The 11,215-nt window shown below is 37.3% G+C and overlaps 1 non-coding gene across 1 annotated transcript; it reads left to right on the top strand.

Annotated features, from left to right (window-relative positions):
• The first annotated feature begins 7,603 nt into the window (after nt 1-7,603).
• Nucleotides 7,604-7,710, top strand: LOC113594448 (U6 spliceosomal RNA). The gene has a single exon (XR_003414837.1). It is a non-coding gene; the product is annotated as a U6 spliceosomal RNA (small nuclear RNA).
• Nucleotides 7,711-11,215: the final 3,505 nt, after the last annotated feature.

Below are 11,215 nucleotides of genomic sequence, written 5' to 3'. Positions count from 1 at the left end.
GGAACCTTCAGGAAATTATTTTATAGAAATAACGTTTAGGTTGCTAGTGGAAGGTGGCAGATTGGGGAAAGGCATTTAGCTCCTTCCCTCCCAATATCCTGTGGAAATGAAGGAAAATTTATTTAAAAATGTGCAAATCCAAAACATGGTCCTGGAAAGCAAGTATGTGTGCTATTAATGCATTTCACTAACTTTGAGGAGTTTCTGGAATGTAGCATTGGTATTGCACTGGAGAAGCTACTGAATAGAGAAAGTGCAATCCAAAAGAGGCACATGAAAGAGAATCCTTCCCGACTGTCTCCCAGAAAACTAAGGTTTCAGTGAATGTTCACAAAGAACGGGTAGCAACAGTAGAGACAGATACATAACTTCTGCAAGAGATCTGAGCCAATTGTACTTGACCAGATCACTCAGCTATACAGAAAAAAATTTCTAGACTATTCTGCTGGCTTTGCACCATCCACTTAGCTTCTAAATTAGAGTTCCACGGGGCTAGGTTGTGTGCTATTTTCTCTGTTCTATACATTTTCCTACTTTGTTTAAACTTTTCTCACTTCTTGAATATCATCTATCTCTTGATGATTTTCATTGTTTTTAATCTCCAGTACATATCTAGACCATACAGCTCCAAATTGCTACTGACATGTCCATTTTCATGGACATATAGCCTTCTATAGTGAACTTCTAAAGTGAACATCGTATAGTGAGCTTTCTATAGTGAACTTCTATAGTGAATATTCATTGATTAGTATCCATTCATCCATTTTGTAGTAACAGCACCTTAATCATCCTTTAGGAAATCACTTTTCCCCTGCTCATCCCAGGTGTTTCAGGTGGGATATATTTCTTTAGTGCTCCAAGCATCAGCCTATATTTCAGATTTAGCCAATCACGTGAATCAATTCTGACCCATGAGAAACAGGCTAGTGCTCTTACTGAAGATACCAGGAAAAAACCCAAAAAACAAAAACAATATTCTACAGGGGCGGATAAGGTGAAAGGATGTGAACTTGGGGCCATCACAAAAGAGAGCTGGTTAAATACACACACACACACACACACACACACACACACACACAAGGCCTGAAACAGAGAGACAAAGACAAAATCTTAACAATATAATTTGAGCTTCAGACCCCCCGTTGTCTTCCTCAGGCCATGATGTTTTTCATCGTGGGAATGTTGCTATGTAATCACAGCTCCCTTCACCAGGAATGCTCTAAGACCCTGGTCTTTTCCTGGCTGCTTCCTTTTCAACCTTTAAGGTCTCAGTTAAATATTATCTCTTAAGAGAGATCTTGTCTCATTGCTTATTCAATATGGCACCACCAATATCCTCTAAAGACAAGGCAAGCTGTGTCTGTCACTTCACTTTGTAATTATTTCATTTAGTTTTTCTGCCTGCCTTTTCCCTTGAAATTCAAGCTGCATGTGGGTGCCAACTCAGTTCTATTATCTATTATATTCTTAGACCCTGGGATAGTGACAGTACATAGTATGTGCACAGTAAACATTTTAACTAATTAATTAATAAACTGAAAATAAAAATTGCACAATGACCCCAATTTGGAAGTTGGTGTTGTAAATATACTAAATGCCTCCTTTTACACGATAAGAACTTAATAAATAAACACTGAATAACATACTGGATAAAATTGATAAAAAATTTTTAGAGTCATAATTATATGAATGTTATGGTGAACAACAGAATAATTTATATAAGAAGTATATGATTTCAAATGTAGAATTTAATTAATCATCATCTGCTATTTTTCATGTGCAGGATTCAGGGTTTAGGAAAAGGATGGAAATCTTAAAATTCAATCAGATATACCTCTGCTTTATTTAAAAAAATTTTTTTTAACGTTTATTTATTTTTGAGACAGAGAGAGACAGAGCATGAACAGGGGAGGGGCAGAGAGAGAGGGAGACACAGAATCTGAAACAGGCTCCAGGCTCTGAGCTGTCAACACAGAGCCCGACGCGGGGCTTGAACTCATGGACCGTGAGATCATGACCTGAGCTGAAGTCGGACACTTAACCGACCAAGCCACCCAGGCGCCCCTACCTCTGCTTTATTTACCTTGTCACATATACTACTTTTTCACATATATTTACCCTTTCATAACTTCTATTACTCTAAATTATTTTTTTAATTTAATTTTATTTATTTTATTCTCTCCCCCTGAGCGGCAGAGAGAGAGGGAGAGAGAGAATCCAAAGCAGACTCTATGCTGTCAGTGCAAGCCTGACATGGGGCTTGAGCTCATAAAGTTGGAAATTATGACTTGAGCTCAAACCAAGAGCCAGATGCTTAACTGACTGAGCCACCCAGGTGCCCCTCTACTCTAAACTATAATGATCATATCAATGTATTTTAATATTCTTAGAATAAATTTCATTCGTTAGCACTGAAATATTAAGTATTATCTACGTTATGCAATTATGAGTTACTTTTGTTTTACAATATATGGAAATCACCAAAAATATCTGACTAAAATTCTATAAAAATTGAATAATAAGTCAACATAATTTATAAGCATTTGCTTTCTGTCCACTGTTTTCAAGACATTAGAGTATATAAGTATTACTAAGCCTTGATCCTACTCCAAGAGAGGAACAAAAGAGAAAGAAGCTGGCATTCATTTAGTACTTACTTTGCACCTGTGTCCTTCATAAGCCCTCACAACAACCCTGAGAGATGATAGCGAAAGAGACACTCAAAGTACTAGAGAACTTTCCAAAATTTCTACTATTAAATGTGATGAAAGCAAGATTTAAAATGTGGGTTTTTTTTTAAGTCTACTCTACTTGCCTGTAACATATTATTCTTCACACAAAAACATGACCATTTTGGAAATTTGTATTTAAAAACATAGTACGTTCAATCATTTGTGGGTTTACTTTCCTTTTACGCTACTACTATTTGTCATTTAGAGATGGGATGCTGCTTTATATTTAAGATGGCCTACTACAACGCAGATTTTGGAGAAGACAATATATATACGTATATACGAAGATAGGTGGGTACATATTCATTCAAATTATATGGGGTGGAGTTGGGTGAATATAACACGACACAACTGAAACATCCTTTAGGAGCCCTTTCTCCTGTGACAAATGTAGCACTGCCCTCAGCGGGAAAGAAGGTGCAGAAAGAAAATAACGTCTTTGAAAAGAAAACAGTGCTTCAACAAACGGATATGAAATTCACCACGGGCAATGAGATTTATTAATTGTGAGTTATAGATGGTTATTTTTGAAGAGGGTTTTGGCTTTACTGAAATGAAATCAATCCATAATAATTACTACTGAGTTATGACAATTGATTATTCTAAAGGAATTTGACTTTTTATTTATGCCAACTCTCAGATTCTGAGGAAGACCCAACAATATTGTGCAATTCCGATTCTTTCCTACTCTGTATAAATAACATTTCTTCCATCTGAGCATAATTTCCAACTACAGGCTTTGAATCCTCAGTGCTCTGCTTACTGAAGACAGTTCTATAGTTTTAATGAATACTGCTGCAATTTGTATTCAGGAAGATGGATGTTGACAACCAAATCAAACAGTCAAATCTAAAGATTATTTTATTATTTTTTTTTAATTTTTTTAACGTTTATTTATTTTTGAGACAGAGAGAGACAGAGCATGAACAGGGGAGGGGCAGAGAGAGAGGGAGACACAGAATCTGAAACGGGCTCCAGGCTCTGAGCTGTCAGCACAGAGCCCGACACGGGGCTCGAACCCACGGACCGTGAGATCATGACATGAGCCAAAGTTGGACGCTTAACCGACTGAGCCACCCAGGCACCCCTCTAAAGATTATTTTAAAAGGGATGTTTCAGATTGTTTACAAAAGGAAAGATAAAAAAATCTATTTCCCCTCCTGCATGTGCAAACCCTCTAAGGGTGATGTGGCTTTGGGAAGATTTTCTTAGGGAAAACATCGCTGTAACTACTAACGAAAAGTGTCTATGTTTACCAAATTTAAATTATTATGTTCATTTAAATTTTGGATAAGGCCACATCTATATAATGAGTGAATATTTTTCAAAGTTTATCGATATTCAATTGCATTTTTGCTTACCCTTTAATGAAGTGTAAAGACCTTATTGACATTCTTTAAATCCTAAGAGGTAAAACAAATGATGCGTGTATGTGTGCATGCGACTGTATAAAATTCTTGGAAAGGCACTGTATGCATATGCTTGAAATATGAGAAAGATCTTGATGTTATTTTTCTTATACCAAAAAGCACGCATATTTATTTTCTTTAGATTGTGGGATTTAATACACCAAATTCTTCACATTGTGTATGCCAGATGATTATCATTTACGTTAGAGATATGGGTTAAAATGGAAGTCAGATAAAATAAAAGAAAAAACATAGAATAAATAGTTTATTCAGGTTAAGTTTCCCTTTCGTGTAAAATAATTGCATATTAAATACCTTATGAGAGACTTCAATTGTTTTGGTGTTAAATGGGCCCTGAGAAACTCAAATGAAACAATTGATAAGCGTTAAATATTTACTATTAAAGCAAAATGCATAACTGTCCTTTTATGCTTAAACAAAAATTTAAAGTTCCTGTTTACTAAAAATATATACTGTTGTAAGTCTAAGTGAGGGAAAAAGTTTTTGAGTTTTTAATTGTTTTTTAATTTTCCAAGTAATGGATAGCATACCTGAAATTTCAAATCATAGCTTTCAAGCTGCAGTAGAGAAATGGAAGCTGAACTTTATTATGTTGATTTATGCTGGGTATGTCATCCAGTTCCCAAGTATTGCATGACAAACCAAACCAATTTGGTGTATAAAGGAAAAAATATTTTATTATGTTCATGGATGCTGAAAGTGGGGAATTCAGGCAGAGTGCCAGCAGGCATGGCTTATTGTCTCTGATTCATGATATCTTGAGACTTAACTGGGAAGCTTTCAATGGCTGGGAGTAACTGGGGCTGCGATCATTTGGATGCCTTTTCATATGCATGTGTGACAAAACTGAATTTGGAGAATTCAAAGGTCACGCTCAATTAGCTCTGTCAATTGAAGCTCTTGCAGTGGGACCTGCTCTAACAAGGTCCATGTGGCTTGGGCACCCTTGTGGAATGGTCACATCAGGTTAGCTAGTCTTCCTACATGCAGACTTAAGGCTCCCAGATAGTGTTTCAATGAATAAGGCAAACATTGCATGGCATTTGATGATCTAGCTTGGAAAGTCATAGCGTTCTCTGTCACATTTTATTGATTATGACAGTCATCCTGCCCATACTAAAGGAGAAAAGGACATATTCCCACCTCTTATGGAAGAGTAGCAAAGAATTTGTGACCATGTTTTAAAACCACCAAAATCTGGTATCTATCCACAAACTATATTTCTTCTACATGCAAAGTTCACTCTCTCCTTCTCAAGGCCCGACAGAGATTTCATTTCCTTATAGTATCATCAGGCTGAGGCTCACGGTTCAAATCTCAATCTAAATCAAATCCAGTGATGGGAGAGTGCCTCTCCATGCCACTCAATATATGGTCTCTGGCTATTCTATGACCCAGCAATAGCACTACTAGGAATTTACCCAAGGAATACAGGAGTGCTGATGCATAGGGGCACATATACCCCAATGTTTATAGCAGGGCTTTCAACAATAGCCAAATTATGGAAGGTGCCTAAATGTCCATCAACTGATGAATGGATAAAGAAGATGTGGTTTATATATACAATGGAATACTACTTGGCAATGAGAAAGAATGAAATCATGCCATTTACAGCAATGTGGATGGAACTAGAAGGCATCATCCTGAGTGAACTAAGTCAGTCAGAGAAGGACAGATAGCCTATGTTTTCACTCATATGTGGATCTTGAGAAACTTAACAGAAGACCACGGGGGAAGGGAAGGGGAAAAAAATAGTTACAAACAGAGAGGGAGGGAGGCAAACCACAAGAGACTCTTAAATACTGAGAACAAACTGAGGGTGGATGGGGGGGGTGGTGGTGGGAGACAGGGGAAAATAGGTGATGGGCATTGAGGAGGGCACTTGTTGGGATGAGCCCTGGGTGTTGTATGTAAACCAATTTGACAATAAATTATATTTAAAAAATTAAAAAAAAACAAATCCAGGTACAGATGAGACTTCTCAAGAATAATTGCATTTGATGCACAAGACAAGATAGCTTCCCCCACCACACCCAACACACAAGGGTGGGAGTGTTAAGGATAATGCGATATCATTGCCTCAGAATTTTTAGCCTATCAAACTGATTGTAGTAAGTGTAAGCTTGTTTAGTTATTCCGTCGTATGCAAATTCTGGTAATTACACGTTAACGTAACAGATTTTAAAATAAAATTTTACATATTTTATACCTATCATTGATAAGTGTACATCATTGGCTTATTATCCATGAAATCTTATTACTTTACATTAGCAAAGGAAGATATTCTAAAATAGATACAATTTCCCAGAAACAAGAAGATGAACCGCACAAGCTAGATGATCAAATATCTAGAAACATTGCCAATAGAATAAATGATATTATAATAGAGGTGGGAAAGATGAAAACTTGCTGAAACTTGAACAGTGTCCTCTAGGTAACAAAACAGCAATGACTAATTGCCACTGGCTGTTGGAAATAGCAGGTGCCAGTTTGCTTTACCAGAAATACCAGGGGAAAAAAATAAAACTACTGATCGCAGACACTTTATCTTATAAAGCTCAGAGCAAATTTCTCTGATCTGAAATATTATAACTATCACAAAGCCTCTCACATAAAGAAAATAGTAAGTAGTAATATGGGAGCCATGCGCAACACAAAGCCTTCGGCAAAAAAGTAATCTAATCTGGCAACTGGTAACACAAAAGCTAAATATTACAACTTTAGGCAGGAAATGAAGAAATACATTTTACTATTTTTAATCTCCAAAAACTGACAAATAGAAGTATTGCGATTCTTTGGATTAGGTCAAATCGTTTTTCCTAGTCAAATTATAGAAGTACTTTGAATAGACAAGCAATGAAGAAAAAAAAAAAAAACCACACCCCAGAGCCTGTAGGTTGTCTCCTATGGTCTTTGGAGTCAGGTGTTTGAATAAAACCAACCCCATGTCCATGCTGATCTACAGTTTGGAGTCAATACATTTTGATCCTAAATTTTAAAGCTAAAATGGCATTAGAAGACTCCATTTGATAATACGAGTACCTTAGTCTCTGGTTCAATTCCGGCATTTTATATTACTATAGTGTGAGACTTACAATATCTCCCTGAAACTGAAATGTAACTGCATCTTAGTTTGGTATTTATCCCATTAATTACTCCATGTGTTCTAATGCTGATGCTAATAACAGAGTCCACAAGGAACGGATAGGAGTTCCTAGGAATAAGGTGTGCTCCTAAAAGTCTAGTAGAAGTTTCTTCCCGGTATTCCCCTGGCAAAAGGAGGTAGGAGAGGGGATTCCCCCACAGCATTACAGGAATTTCCGCTACCTTCTCCCACAAGTACAGGGAAATAAGAAACTCCTAACAGTAATTCAGAGTACTTATGACTAACAAGAATATAAAAAAACCCTTGATTAAAAAAAAAAAGAAAAAAAAAAAAAAGTATTCCCTTCGGCAGCACATATACTAAAAGTGAAATGATACAGAGGAGGTTAGCAAGACCCCTGTACTAGGATGACGTCCAAATTCTCGAAGCATTCCATATTAAAAAAAAAAAAAAGACATTATGTCTTTGTATAACCAAGCCATAATGAGGACAAAACACATTTTTTTAAATGACCTAGGGAAAAAAAATCCCTTGAATATATGTACTCTCATATTATCTAGCATCTATCTATATAATTTCACACTCCCAGAGAACAGAGACTGATTCATTCTCTTGTCTTCCTGGAGATATTAATGGCATCTTCTAATGTACTAAGGGTTAAGCAACTGAGATAGTCCTGAAAAGAAATTGCCTAAAGGAAACTACAGCAAATAGATTATTTGTTAAAGACACAAGGGCAATTTATAATAAATTATATTTTAAAGTGAATAATTCGGGTGCATGGGTGGCTCAGTCGGTTGAGCCTCCGACTTCAGCTCAGGTCATGATCTCACAGCTCGTGGGTTCGAGCCCGGCGTGGGGCTCCGTGCTGACAGCTCAGAGCCTGGAGCCTTCTTCAGATTCTGTGTCTCCCTCTCTCTCTGCCCCTCTCCTGCTCATGCTCTTACCTTCTCCCTCAAAAATAAATAAACATTAAAAATTTTTTTTAAATAAATAAATAAAAAATAAAGTGAATGATTCAACTCTAATAAGACTATTTGTTAAATTGGTATTTAGTTTTTCTATCTTATATTTACTTGAAATACAACAGTATGTGAGAAATACACAGAGATGTCATTAAATAGTATAATTTTCAAATTAAAAAAAAATCCCACACCTTGTATATTAACTAGCAGATTTTACTATCTAATACAAGAGGCCATATTTGACTGTTACCTATTTTTCAAATAGAATCATTTGCATGATAACTCTGCTTCTGAAATGATTGCATTATATAAAAACTAAAGATAATAAAGTGGCAAGTATTATAATCAATGAAATGCTTTCCAAAATATGCTTTACCAGATAATAAGCACACACTAAATATCCAGTATTGCAGCTTATTAAATGATAACTTGCATGCAAACACATTGCAATGAAGTTTTTTGAGACAATCTCAAACAAATTCCAAAGAAGCAATATTTACATACTATGGTTCAGGGAATAGATATTAACACAAATGATCTGCCCGCAGGCCACTGTCTAGACCACAGGAAACCTGGTCAACAGCATATGGGACATCGCAAGGTGCAGACTCAGAAGTTTCCATAATGTCGTGGCCAACAGCTAGACACAGTGAGTCATGGCTGCAACAGTAACTGAACCCACAGTACATGGGCTGTTAAGCAGTATGGACCCAGCTTCAAACCAGATCAGGCCAAACTCACATCTTACAGCTTTAAAGAACAATTTATCCTTGAGCAATAAATCAGTGGAATTTAGAAAGCTTTGCTACAGCAAGAAAAGTATGGAAAATATAAAAAAAAAAAGGCTTTCATGATTAATTTTAAAATAATGCTGTGGTCCTGCAAAGGGATTGGTTCTCAGCGAAATCAGGCTGAAGCCAATCATCACATGGCATTAACCTGGTCATAGGATTTGGTTCAGACGGGAAGGCATGTGACCCTACCAGCCAAAGGCATGTGAGAGAAATGTGTTTGGAAATACGGGGGAAATGTGTTTCATTATTGTTTTCTATGTCTCTCCCTCTCAGGAGAGCCACTGGGAGGTACATTCTCTCTTCTGCACATTACCTTCACCTAAATATTGGCCCAGAACTGGTACCACCATAAGAAAGAGGCCACCATATGGAGTAAGGCAGTGACAAGAGAATTTCAGAGAAGAGCTAGACCCAGAAGTTAAGGCCAACCCTAGACTCTTATTTGTGAGAATGAATTCATATTCCTTTGGTTGAAGTCTTTTTGTATTGGGCTGTTTTTTACTGAAACCAAAAATTATCCTAATAGAGAATCCATTTCCCCTCTACCTAAATGCATTCAATTAAATATCCATGCAAAAGCCCAGGACCTCACTTGACTTTATTCTTTTCAATACTCTCCTTTGTACCTCAGACCTTTCTTACATTTATTAATGTTTTTTTTTTCAATATCCCAAACACTCCACCTGGATATTGTGATTTATTCAATTTTGTTAATAAAATGCCCATTGACTTGAAAGTGTACTGAGATTGAATATGTTTAATATTCAAAAGATAAAAGAATAGATACATACATACTATTTTTCACATTTAAAGTTTTTTCACATTTTTCTTTGAGAGAGAGACAGAGAGAGAGAGAGATGGGAAGGGGTAGAGGGAGAGGGAGAATATTAAGCGGGCTCCACCCTCTAGCACATATCCCAACAAGGCGTTCAATCTCACAACAGTGAGATCGTGACTTGAGTCCCCATCAAGAGACAGACACTTAACCGACTGAACTGCACAGGCGCCCCAAGTTGTTTCACATAATTTTTATCTATATTGACAGAAACAGAAGGCTATGAGAGGGGGGATTCTGAATGTAGTTATTAAATCTACTTAATAAGGTGGGAAGTAGTGACCATTTTCTTTCTTTTTTTTTTAATTTTTTAATGTTTATTTACTTTTGACAGAGAGAGAGAGAGAGAGAGAGAGAGAGAGAGAGCATGAGCAGGGGGAGGGGCAGAGAAAAAGGGAGACACAGAATTTCAAGCAGGCTCCAGGCTCTGAGCTGTCAGCACAGAGCCCGACACGGGGCTCGAACTCAAAGAGAGATCATGACCTGAGCCGAAGTCAGACACTCAACTGACTGAGTCAGGTGCCCCAGGACCATTTTCAAGCAACATATTTCTTAGTATTTGCCATTTCTAAGAGGCATATATCAAAATATAATCCTTTCTCCAGTGTGACTTCAAACTGAAGAAATCTATTAATTCTTCAATTCCTGTGATAGTTTCATGCAGGAGTTGGTGAAAATGGAAGTAAAATAAAAACCGGCACATAAACTGCCTCAGAGGAGTTTCTGTGGACTGAATGTACAGGGCCAGAGATAAAGAGAATGAAACTTTGTGCTGTTTGTCTTCTGCTAACCCTGGCTGTTAGGGAGAGGAAGTATAGCATCACAGTGCGTTCCCCAACAGAATAGCAGAGCTGTTATTTCAAAGACTCATGGGTTCTTTCTCTTGCTAAAAGATGGAGATCAGACAGACCAATAACTTTCTGTTACTCAGGTCAGACTGCTATTGAACAGAATGTGTTCATGATTTGTTCGTTTATTTGCTGCGATGCACAAAAGTAAACCAAGAGCTTGATTTTACAGGAAGGAAAACTAGAATTTAAGGGTTAGAAGCTGACAGGTAATTGAGAGGACAGAGGTAAATAAATGTGGACAGACTGGGGTCCAAGGAAGAGAGGTGGGAATGGGTGTCCAAGGACTGAAGATCCTTGTGGTGGGAAACCTTCTGGGTGGCTCAGTCGGTCAAGCATCTGCCTCTTAATTTCGGCTCAGGTTATGATCTCATGGTTGGTGAGTTTGAGCCTCCTGTGGGGAGCTGTGCGCCTACGGAGCAGAGCCTGTTTGGGGTTCCCCCTTACTCGCATTCTCTCTCTCTCTCCCCCTCTCTCTCTTAATAAATAAACATAACAAATACTT

This window comes from Acinonyx jubatus, chromosome C2, assembly GCF_027475565.1.
Source record: "Acinonyx jubatus isolate Ajub_Pintada_27869175 chromosome C2, VMU_Ajub_asm_v1.0, whole genome shotgun sequence".
NCBI classification, from domain to species: domain Eukaryota; kingdom Metazoa; phylum Chordata; class Mammalia; order Carnivora; family Felidae; genus Acinonyx; species Acinonyx jubatus.
The sequence above is the reverse complement of the archived record's forward strand: the minus strand, read 5'-3'. Positions and strand labels throughout refer to the sequence as shown.